The 12,955-nt window shown below is 36.9% G+C and overlaps 1 pseudogene; it reads left to right on the forward strand.

Annotated features, from left to right (window-relative positions):
- Positions 1-219: 219 nt before the first annotated feature.
- LOC123234101 overlaps positions 220-12,955 on the forward strand; it is an 84,230-nt pseudogene continuing 71,494 nt past the window's right edge.

The raw sequence follows: 12,955 nt of genomic DNA on the forward strand, positions 1-12,955 counted from the left end.
GAAGTGTGGGTAGGCAGAACCAAGATGGTAGAAAGAATTGAGTATTTCTGCCGAGCTCTCCCAACTCTATTCTCTAAACAACTTTAAAAAATACCTCAAATCAAATTCTGAGAAGGATAACAACAAAAGTCAGAGTATCTCACTTTTCTACTCAGGACAGTTTAGAAGGCTAGAAAGGACTGCCTATGTCCCCTGGGGAAGGGCTAGTCAGTAACCTGTATGGAGGAAGTAGCATCCAGAGACAGTGGTACCAATCTAGATGACAACAACAGCAATGGTGTTGGCAAAAGATGCAATGAGAGGAGTAAGCTTCAGGTCAGAAATGTATTACAGAAGATATTACAGAAGTACTAGCATGGGATGCAAAGCTTACTGCCATTTGCTAATTCCTTCACCATTAACCAATTTCAGGTTGCAGTTCCAGCATAGAGAGGAATGGTTATAATTTTTGGATAAGAGAGAGCAGGGGCTCTATTTGGGTGAGGACCAGAGTGCAAATTAGAAGAATATTGACCAGAATCCTTCCTAGATCACATCACCTTAGAAGTGATCTAAGTGATCTAAAAACCTACAAGCCCTCATATCTATTCAAAGTAGCTTAGGCCAGCCATCCCCCACAGAACTGACTAATTAACTAACATAAGTACAAAGTTAAGAAATAAGCTGGAAAAAAGAGCAAATATTAGCAAAAAAAGAAAAAGAAAAAAGAACATGACCATCAAAAGATTCTGTGGGGACAGGGAAATTCAAGACACAAAAACAGAAGACAATAACTTGAAAATATTGATAAGCAAAGCCTCAGGAAAAAATGTAGATTGAGCACAAACCCAAGAAGAATTCCTAGAAGAGCTAAAAATATATTTTAAACAGCATAAATTATTTTTAAAATGAAATAAGAATGCTAGAGGAAAAATTGGGAAAAGAAATGAGAGAGAGCTGTGTTAGATAGCAGGAGAATAGGAATGAAGGGCAGACAGGAGGTGGTAGGGAGGGTTGGAGACACCATAATTGGCTGAGCCAGCAAGGAAGAGGAACATGTGTGGGCTGGCTGGACTGGTGGGCAGGCAGGCAGAAGTAGCAAGGCAGTGACAGTGGAGCAGGAGTCAGACAAAGCTTGAACCAGGGTCCAGCTCCCATGAGTGCTTCATGTTAAGTTTATTTATCCACCTCAAGTAGCACTGTCCCTGATGCTGCAAATGGAAACCTGAGGAGCAGTGAAGGTAATCCAAGCCCACAGGCCATGGATGGGCCTCCTAGTGGTTCTATATCCATACTCTCTGGTTTTGGAGATGTCCTAGGGCTGGGCAGCTTAAGCCTTGGATCAGATAATTTCATGAAGCTACAGCAGCAAATGTAAACATAACTGAGATGCTGAGAACCACCTTGTCCAAGACGTGATGTCCAACCCTGACCTGTTGTGCCACATGATCATGGCCAACCCACAGATGCAAGAGCTGTTGGAGAGGAATATAGATTTCAGCCATATGCTCAATAACCCAGAAATAATAAGATAAACCACAGAACTGGCTTGAAACTCTGCCACGATGCAGGAGATAATGTGCAACCCAGACTAGGCACTGAGCAACCTAGAGAGCATCCCGGAAGATACAATGGCTTGTGCTGCATGTGCTCAGACACCCAAGAACCCATGTTCAATGCTGCTAGAGAACAATTTAGTAATGATCCCTTCTCCTTATTAGCTAGGATCTCTGACAGCTCCTTCTCCCAACCTCTCTAGGACTGAGAACTTTCCCAAGTCCCATGGGCCCTCAGCTCTCACTTCCCAGGATCCAGAGCCCTTTGGGCAGAATCCAGAGGCTCATGGACCAGCCAGGTGCACCCAACAGTCTCTATCCCTTATTCATGCAGCCTGGGATCAGAGATGTTTAATAACCCTCAGATAACCAACCTTCTCCAGCAAATTTCAGAAAATCTCTAGCTAATGGAAAACATGATCTCTGTCCCATACATGCAAATATGACGCAGACATTTGCCCAGAACTCTGACTTTGTTACTTAGATGCTGATGAATGTTTCCTTGTTTGTGGGAAACCCCCAGCTGCAGGAATAGTTCTGGCTTCAGGTCCCTGTCTTTTGAGAGAAGACCCAAGCCAAGACCCAGACTTTCTGTCTATTCTTACCAACCCCTGGGTCATACAGGTCCTGCTACAGATCCAACAGGACCACAAGGCTGTAGATGAAAGCCCTAGGGCTAGTGCCCAGCACTGGCAGCTTTGGGGCACTCCAGATTCTACTGCCTCATGTAGGAAGTAGCAGCGCCCTTACAGAGCCCATCACTTCCCCATCCATTCCAGCTAGAGCCTCTGGGGGTGCAGAAGGGGAAGAACTGCCAGTCCCCAGCAGCAGCTGATACAACAGATGATTCAGCTTTTGGCTGGAGAAGGAAACTCACAGGTGCAGATACTAGAGATTCTATTTCAGCAGCAGCTGAAGGAGCTCAAGGCCATTGGGCTTCATCAATCAAGCGGCTAACCTGGAGACTCTGATTGCTACAGGTGGGGATATTAATGTAGGTATTGGGAGACTGCTGATCTCTCTGCCCTCCTTACACCTGAGTCCATCTTTTTTACCCTCCCTCACCTTATGCATATGGACATGTTGGCCTTATCTTTGACAGCTCCCCAAACTATGTAAATCCATAGCTTTATGTCCTCTGATGCTTTGCCCCTTATCTCTCTGGTCTTCAGGCCTCTTCAAAAGGGGAGATGACTCACTTGGGACATGGCAACCTAACTCCATAGCTTTGTCTTGAGTCTCTTGGTTCTAATTGTATATCTAATTGTACATTCTGCCCCTGTCTCACCTTTGGCAGAGATATTTAAGCAATTTTGACTTTTATTTGGGTTTCCCAACTCCATCCCTGACTCTGTTCCTCTCATCACCATATTCTTCATAACATCATTAACAGAACTAAGTTGTGGAATGATTTACTTGATTGAATCAATACATTAAGGGACATTATTTTGTCTCCCTGCCTCCAATTGATTATGGAAACTTGTGTCTAATTCTGGCCATACCCAAGGTCCCTTAGAGTTTTCTCAGGACACTCCCTACTACCGTGATCTCCAACCTTACTCTCCCCTCCCTAAATGAAGGGTTGTGAGTTTCTTTGCTTCCAAACAGAAGAAGGCAATTAGAACAGGAAATCTGTTTAAGATACACCCTCTAACTGTTCACTCAGCATCTACTCCTATTCTGAATACCTTTTGTGTTCACAGCCCTTAACTGGGCTTTGCTGTGAGATAGAAAAGGCAAAATTTTATCCCCATTAGGGAGAGAAATGGATAACTCAGGACACAGGGACAAAGAGGAGTGATCCTGTCAGGGATATAGATATTAGTGCTGAAGATATGGAAGGGTGTCCGGTGTTGGGGGGCAATGAAGCATCTTGGAGGACAGAGTGGACATCCCAGTTATAGGGATAGGTCAGAATGAGCAGAGTCAGAAGCTAGAAAAAATCAGTAGCACTAGTAACCCCAATAACTATAGTTCACTAGATTGGGGTGGAGAATGAACCTAGGAAAAGGGATTCACAAATTCTAATTAGGTATTGGGATTAGAAGGGAGACAGAGAGTAATTCTTAATAACCACAATAGTCTTTGTTGACTGAATAACCCCCAAGTGCACAATATGATACCCTTCTTCTTTCCCTATCACCTACCCATCCCTTTATTACTTCCCCCACAACATAAACATATTTTCTACATGCTCTAGACTACCGGGGACTTATAAATGAATGGTGGGGTCTTTGTCATGAACAAAAAGAAAAGAAATAATGGTAATAAAAGAAAATTAATATAAGAGAATTAATAGCATGGTAAAAGAGGTATAAAACCTCACTAAATAAATTAAGTCCTTATAAATTAGAATAGTGGAAACTGTAGTTCTAGGAGACCTCAAGAAACAATAAGATAAAGTCAAGAGATTGAAAAAAAGAAGAAGAAAATGTGAAATATCTCATCAGAAAAACAAATAGATGAAAATAGATGAAAAAGAGGTCATTTTAAAATTATTAGCCTAACTGAAACTTATGATCAGAAAAAGAAACTAGACATTGCATTTCAAGAAATTATAAAGGGGAAACTGCCTAAATATCATAAAACCAGAGGATGAAGTAGAAATTAAAAGAATTCAATCATTTTCTGAAAGAGATCCCAAAATGAAAACTCCCAGGAATATTAAAGTCACATTCTAGATCGTTCTGATTAGGGAGAAAATACTGCAAGCAACCAAAAAGAAATAATTAAAAAATGTAGTCATAGTCAGAAACACATAATTTTGTGATTGGTAGCGTCTATCAGAATAAAGGAGAGAAAGGCTTGAAATGTGATATTCCAGAAGGAGAAGGAGCTAGGATAATAACCATGAATAACCTCCAAAGCAAAATTGAGCATAATCCTATAGGGGAAGGGGGAATGGATATTTAGTGAAATACAGGACTTATGGGTATAACCAATGAAAAGACCAGAGCTGAATAGAAAAATAGACACTCAAATAAAAGATTAAAGAGAGGAATAAAAGTCAAACATCAGTGAAAAATCATGAGGAACTTAACATGGTTCAACTATTTATATTTCCAATTAGGAAGATGATACATGTAACCCCTCCCCCAAACTTTATCATCACTTGAATTAGAAATCTATTTAGACAGAGAACATGGGTTTGAGTCTGTTTTATTATGATTATCTCAAAAGAAAAATAGCAAGAGGAGAAAGAGCAATGTATTAAGAGAAAAGGGAAAGGAAAAATGGGAAAAAATTTTCTCTCCTAAAAAAAGTATGCAAGGAAGTATTTTTACAATGGAAGAGAAAATTTGATGAGGTACTGGCAAAATCCAAACCTCATTTTCACCTAAAGTGATTCAAAGAGGAATCTATACACTCACAGAATTGTATATAGGAATTCATCTTACTAAAAAGGGAAGTAGGAGAGCAAGAGGTTAGGAAAGGGGTTTAGTGATGATAAGAAGGAAAATAAATCAAGGGAAGCAATGATCAACAACTGAATAGATTTTTGAGGAAGGTATAGGGTTAAAAAAGGGGTAAAGATAAATAGAAAAGAATAGGATGGAGAGAAATATATAGTTAGCAATCTTGAATGTGAATGTAGATGGAATGAACTAACCCATAAAATGGAAGCAAATAGCAGAATGGATTATAAACCAGAATCCAAAAATATGTTGTTTACAAGTGACATTTGAAATAGAAAGACACAGACAGAGTTAAAGAGAGTGCACATACTGGTCCCCAGAGTTAAAATAAAGGTTTGGAAAAGAATCTATTATGCTTCAGCTAAAGTAAAAAAAAGAGAGTCTAGTCTGAGCACAGTAATTGTAGTGCAGAAAGAGCTTGCCTAGATCTCTTTCATGATTTACCAGAACAACTGCTATTTCCCAAAAGGAGAGACATAAAATTCATAGCATATCACTAACTTCTCATAGGCTCACCCAGATAATTCTAAAAATTGAAGAGGAATATCTGACTTCATCTAGGAAGGAAGTTTTGTTACATCAATAGGATCATAGGTTTCATTTTATCCCCTCCTTGAAAAATTATTCCCATTATAAGATTTTATTTCTAAAATGCTTTTACGATTTGGAATTATACCCAAAATGTTATAAAAGAACACATACTCTTTCATCCAGAAATATTGCTACTGGGTCAAAGAGATTTTTTAAAAAAGGGAAAGGACCTATTTGTACAAAATTATTTATAACTGTGCTTTTTGTGGTGGCAAAGAATTGAAAACTAAAGGGATGTCCCTCAATTGGGGAATGGCTGAACAAAATGTGGTATATGATAGTGATGGAATACTATTGTGATATAAGAATGATAAGATGTTTTCAGAAAGAACTGGAAAGACCTTTGTGAATTGATGCAGAGTGAAATAAGCAGAACCAGGAGAACATTATAAACAGTATCTGAAATATTGTGGAACAATCAAATGAGATAGACTTGGCTACTAACAGCAATACAATGATCCAGAATAATTTGAGGGAATTATGAAAAAGAATGCTATTTACCCCTAGAGAAAGAACTGTTGGAACACAAATGCAGATGAAAACATATGGTTTATCACTTGTTTATTTGAGTGTGTGGTTTGAGGATTTGGTTTTTTTAAGATTATTCACTTACAGAAATGAAAAATATGGAAATGTTTTGCTTGATAATACATGTATAACCTGGTTTGAATTGCTTATCAACTCTGGGAGCTGGTAGGGAAGAAGTAAGGAAGACAATATGAATCATATAACTTTTGGAAACTTATGTGGAAATTTGTTATTAAAATAGAGAGAAAACATAAAGTGCCCTTTTATGAAATGATTATCAAATTTTAGAGATCAGTGGGCTCTGTCCACCATTTTCCTCAGACCAAGAAGAAATGGAAAAAGAAATCCAAACAGACAAGAACACTGAATACTGTAACCCCCAGTAGTGATAGCATGCCCCAATAAAATCAGAGCCATCAACTAGAAATTACAAAGCATGTAGTCTGCTCCTTGGCATGAGAAAAGTAAACTTCTCCTCTCCCCAAACACTGTATGTCCAGACAGGAGAATAATAATACAGGAATTCTGTGAAAAGAACATACAGTATTCCATACAGAACTGGATCATACATTGATAAGTAACCTGTGATTTATTATCCTATAGAAAAAAACTGCTTAGAGCCACTAAGGCTACCTACATCCATTATTTCCATCCTGTAAATCATTCCCAACCATTGTTCCTGCAAAAGGCTTACCTGATTTCTTACCCTCATCATTTTACCTATAAATCGTGTATCTCAAATTAATAAACTTAGTCACTGCCCAGCAAGAGGATGTCTGTGAGTCTGATTTGTAAGCCTGGGGAGGGTTGATCCTTCTGTAATCCCAGCCAATTTCTCTTATCTCCGTTCAAGGTCTGGAGCAGGTCTCTACATATTGGTGTCCTCCATGGTGTAAGTGTGAATCGGAATTTTGCAGAACAAGTAAGAGAAACTCTTCTTTAGGGTTTAAGAAGAGAATTACTCCCAGGAGTAAAACTATGGGATCTATAAAAACACTGTCTTTATACCCTTTAAGAGATCAGAGGATTGAAAAATCAGAAAGGGGATTTAAAACTACTCATAGATAAGGCAGTCTCTCAGAAACAGCAAAATTCAAAACCAAAGTTTTTCTTTCACCCCACCCCCCACTTCCAGAAGAGGTTAGCTACTCCACAATTTATTTACCAGGCAGAAAAAACAGTTCTGCCCACAGTTCTCCCCCACTTTGGAAAGACTCCATTTAGTAATATTTACAGACCATTTAAAAAGTCTTAACAATTTTCAAAAACCAACAAGCTCTGCACTTAGTTAAATCAAACTCTTTCTAAAGCTCAGGAAGATAGATATACTATCAAACAAAAAATTTCTTCAACAATGTGGCATGCATGGGAATTATTGAGGGAAATATCAGATCTACTTCATAGTAATAAGCAGAAGAAAAGTGTGTTTGTTTTAGAAAATCTATTGGAGTATGAAGAGTAATTTAGAACTAAGATTTGTCAAATGTCAGCCTTAACTTCTCATGAAAAGTTAATCCCTTTTCTGACAGACTCTTGAAAGGTAAAAAGCCTGTTAATTAGATAACTTCATTACATTCTTTTATTTTTTTCTTCCTTCATTATTAACAAGCCTCCTTTTTTCCACAGGTTTCTTTAGTCATGTAGATATGATTTGTAACAATTCATCTTCATGCCAGGATGAAAAAAAAAGGGTCTAGTCAGTTTAGAATTACCTATGACATGCTTACTGGGCAAGGAGTTTATGCTGCAGTTCAAAATCAATTGGCTTATAATTCACTAGCATACCGACAAATTAAGGTCACAGCATTGCAGGCCTGGCATAGACTTTCCAACACCAGTAAGATCCAGAAGCAAAGCACAGTATGTCTGCAACTGGCAGAAGATGCACCAAACTTTGATGGCCCAGCAGTTGAGGGTCAACCAGGATAAAAAGAAGAGTCTAGTCTATAATTTTATGTTCTATGTTGTCAGAGTATGCACGAAATACCTGGGATATGTTGTCCATGATCATTCTATGTTCTATTTTCTGTGATATGTCTATACTGTCTATATGTTGTCTGTCTGTGATCACAATGGGAGGGTTACGTTTTGGGAAAAATAAACCTCTCTTTCCCTTTTCCATTCGTTCTGGAAGAATGAAGGAGATAGAAGCCATTTGGGAAATTCAGAAAACAACATTTTTTATGGATTTCTGAATCTCCTAAACTCTAAGATAATTTAATTGGTTAAAAGAAATCTCATTCTATGCTCTCATTAAGGCAAGATTCAAATAAACTCATCTGCCAAACATTTCTCCATTCCCCACTGACCATGAGAGAGAGGGAATGCAGAAATCTAAAAGACAGAAAAGGGGACAAATTCATCCCACCATTGAATTCTATCAATAGGTTAAATACTGGAATATATATTTTATGAAAATCACAAAGGATTTTAGAATGCAATCTAAGCAAACCAGCTGAGTAGACTTCAAACAACTACTTTTAGAACACTGACTCACAGGGAGTAAAGTGACCACTCAAGCATACTTGCTTAAGAAACTTGTGCCAGCTCAAGCTCTGTAAAGTGTGAAAATTCATAATAAGTTAATGTCAACTTTAACACATCCATAATATTGTTCAAAAATGCAGGTTTCCGAAATTCACCACAACTGGGGGAAACAACAGATATTACTAACAAATGGTAAAAAGTGTAAAACATCAAAAAGAATTGGTTTAAATTAAAAAATTGGTAATCTGTTATTGTGAAAGGCCATTGAAGATTAACATGCATTAAAATACAAGTTGTCAATGGGTAATTATGTGTTAACTATACTGTTAAAATCTAGTACAAAATACATACAAATGTTATATCAGAATATAATTGGTGAAATTTAATCAATTATGTAAAAATATTTTGGGGTATCCATTTGAAAGCTCTGAAGTTTTAAATCAATATCCATTGAGAGTAATTTAATGTCAAGGTTACAGCATGCAATGTAAACTATGTGTAAAAGCAATTTGTTGGCAATTGGTCATGTTTACTTGCAATGATATATGATTTGTATTGTGAACCAAAAGTTTAAGGTAAATTGGTTATGATAATGTACCAAAGATATTGTGATTTGGGAAGATTGCCAGATAGTTTAAGCATTGTTAATGAGTATAGAAACTAAGAAAAAACTGGAAAATTATTGAAAAAAATTGATTATCATGACTTATAAAATCAAAACCTTTCATTGCATATGTAAATCTTGGAAACTTTTCAGAACTAAACTACAATTGGTGAGATTTGTCAATTGGAGTTATAATGAATCTCTTGTAAATTAATTCATTTGTATAATCACTGAACATTAATTGGAATAACCTATTTGCATAAATGAACAAACAAACAAACAAAAACAGAATTATAATATGGGGTTTGAGGTTTTGTTTTTATTTACACAGGAAATGAACACCTACAGCAGAGAACCTCTCAGGAACAGTAGAACATGAAACAACCCTGATGACTACACTTAAGACTCCAGTAACTAAAGCCCATGATTTGATTTGAAAAATTATAATTAATTAATTAAGAATATTTTTCCACAGTTACATGATTCATGTTCTTTCCCTCCCCTCCTCCCACCCCCTCCTGTAGCCAACAAGCAATTCCACTGGGTTTTACATGTGTCATTGATCAAGACCAATTTCCATATTATTAATATTTGCACTGGGGCGGTGTTTAGAGTCTACATCTCCAAACATATCCCCATTTACCCATGTGATAAAGCAATTGTTTTCCTTGTTTCTACTCCCACAGTTCTTTCTCTGGATGTGAATAGTGCTCTTTCTCATAAGTCCCTCAAAGTTGTCCTGGATCATTGCCTTTCTGTTAGTAGAGAAGTCCATTACATTAGATTTTGCCACAGTGTATCCATCTTTGTGTACAATGTTCTCCTGGTTCTGCTCCTTTCACTCTGCATCAATTCCTGGAGGTCTTTCCAGTTCACATGGAATTCCTCCAGTTCGTTATTCCTTTCAGCACAATAGTATTCCGTCACCAACAGATACCACAATTTGTTCATCCATTCCCCAATTGAAGGGCATCCCCTCATTTTCCAATTTTTGCCACCACAAAGAGCGCAGCTATAAATATTTTTGTACAAGTCTTTTTCCTTATTATCTCTTTGGAGTATAAACCCAGCGGTGGTATGGCTGGATCAAAATGAAGCCCATGATTTGGAGACAAGCCAGAAGAACAATTCACATGGCAAAACAATTCCTGGAGGTGGCAAGCCTCCCTAAGACTGATCAATCTTTACTTTTAACTCCAGCACAATTATTACTATTGTTGTGGTTCAGCTACCTTGAAAAATGTAACTTATAATGATGTACACCCTTGTATTCTGATATTAAGTATAACTATTTCTGTGTCAAATGTAAGTTTTCAAAGTGTTTTTCCCCTTCCATTAGCCCAATCTAACCTCACACTTGTTCCACCAGAAGATGTACAGCATAATAGATCCATACTTAGCAAGACTTAGCACAAACATCTTACTCCAAACACTTATTGCAGATTTGATTAGGAAGAAAAGACACACACCAGACCCCAGTATATTACCCCATAACAGAACATAATCCTTAGCAGCATAATAGCATGGACACTTAGAAATTAAACAAATTTGATTTATAAGTAAAGGAGAATTAAATATTTGCTTGACTTATGGAACCAAGAATTGAATGCTAATAGAATCAAGCCTAATAAGAGGTATCTCTCTCAGCTGTCATAGATGATGTTTATCATAAAGGCAAAAGGAGCTTTAGACTCAAGCATAGCAAGCCTAGCAGTCCAACTAAGGCTAAGCAAAAAAAACTCAGACAAAATGCTTTGTCGGGGAGGCAGTCTTAATAACTTTAGGAATGGACCACCTGACATGAGGCCAATAAAGATCCCTGAGTAAAAGTCATCTTAGCTCCTATGCTAAAGCCATGAAGAAATGTCTGCCTAGGACAAAACACCAAAGACATTACACACAGCATATTCTGAGACACACTCTGAAAAAAGACCCAAGTAAAAACTGAAATTTCAAAAGCTCCATTTCTAAGCAAGTAGAACTTTAGCAAAATAGAATTGGAATTTAGCTTTCTAGCCTTAAAGAATCCATACAAACAATATACTCATTTACCTTGCCTTCATTTGTTTAATTTAAATTTAAAAAGGAGTAGATGTAACCCCCAGTAATCAGAACAAGCCCCAATAAAATCAGAGACATCAGCTAGAAATCACAAAGCACATAGTCTGCTCCTCATCATGAGAAAAGCACTGTTCCCCTGCCCAAATACTAGATGTCTAGCCAAGAAAATAATACAAGAGTTCTGTGAAAAGAACATACATATGGAATACCATACAAAGCTGGGTCATACATTGATATGTTACCTGTGATTTATTCTCCTATAGAAAACACTGCTTAGAGCCACTAAGGCAATCTACGTCCATTGTTTCATCTTGTAAATAATTGCCAACCAAGTCCTGCAAAAGACTTACCTAACCCCTTAACCTATGTCACTTTCCCTATACATTGTGCACCCTAAATCAATAAACTAAGTCACCACCCAGCAAGAGGATATCTGCGAGTCTGATCTGTAAGCCTTGGTGGGTAGCTGATTCTTCTATAATCCCAAAGTCATTTCTCTCATCCCTGTTCAGAACCCAAAAGTAATTTGTCATCATCACCTGACAAACTGCTATTTCCCAAAAGGAGAGACATAAAATTCATAGCATATCACTAACTTCTCATAGCCTCACCCAGATAATTCTAAAAATTGAAGAGGAATATCTGACTTCATCTAGGAAGGAAGTTTTGTTACACCAATAGGATCACAGGTTTCATTTTATCCCCTCCTTGAAAAATTATTCCCATTATAAGATTTTATTTCTAAAATGCTTTTACGATTTGGAATTATACCCAAAATGTTATAAAAGAACACATACTTTTTCATCCAGAAATATTGCTACTGGGTCAAAGAGATTTTAAAAAATGGTAAAGGACCTATTTGTACAAAATTATTTATAGCTGTGCTTTTTGTGGTGGCAAAGAATTGAAAACTAAAGGGATGTCCCTCAATTGAGGAATGGCTGAACAAAATGTGGTATATGATAGTGATGGAATACTATTGTACTATAAGAAATGATAACAAGATGATTTCAGAAAGAACTGGAAAGACCTTCATGAATTGATGCAGAGTGAAATAAGCAGAACCAGGAGAACATTATACACAGTATCTAAAATATTGTGGAACAATCAAATGAGATAGACTTAGCTACTAACAGCAATACAATGATCCAGAATAATTCTGAGGGACTTATGAAAAAGAATGCTACCTACCTCTAGAGAAAGAACTGTTGAAGTATAAATGCAAATGAAAACATGATTTATCACTTTATTTGGGTGTATGATTTGAGATTTTGGTTTTATAAGATTATTCACTCATAGAAATAAGTAATATGGAAATGTTTTGCTTGATAATATATGTATAACCTGGTTTGAATTGCTTATCAACTCTGGGAGCTAGTAGGGAAGAAGGAAGGGAGGCAACATGAATCACATAACTTTTGGAAACCTATGTGGAAATTTGTTATTAAAATAGAGATAAAACACAAAGTGCCCTTTTATGAAATAAACATCAAATTTTGGAGATGAGTGGGCTCTCCACCATTTTCCTCAGACCAAGAAATGGAAAAAGAAATCCAAATAGACAAGAATACCAAAACCCTGGTTTTTAATGGAGTAAACAGCACCATATAAATGGGTTCATGTTGCATGATCTTTTAGGAAAATAGCCTTGATTAATTCAAGGTCTCTATATGCAAATAATTCAAATTGATATTAAATTAACCTAATTAAATATACTGAATATAAAATATACT

Source organism: Gracilinanus agilis, chromosome 2, assembly GCF_016433145.1.
Source record: "Gracilinanus agilis isolate LMUSP501 chromosome 2, AgileGrace, whole genome shotgun sequence".
Classification (NCBI taxonomy): Eukaryota; Metazoa; Chordata; class Mammalia; order Didelphimorphia; family Didelphidae; genus Gracilinanus; species Gracilinanus agilis.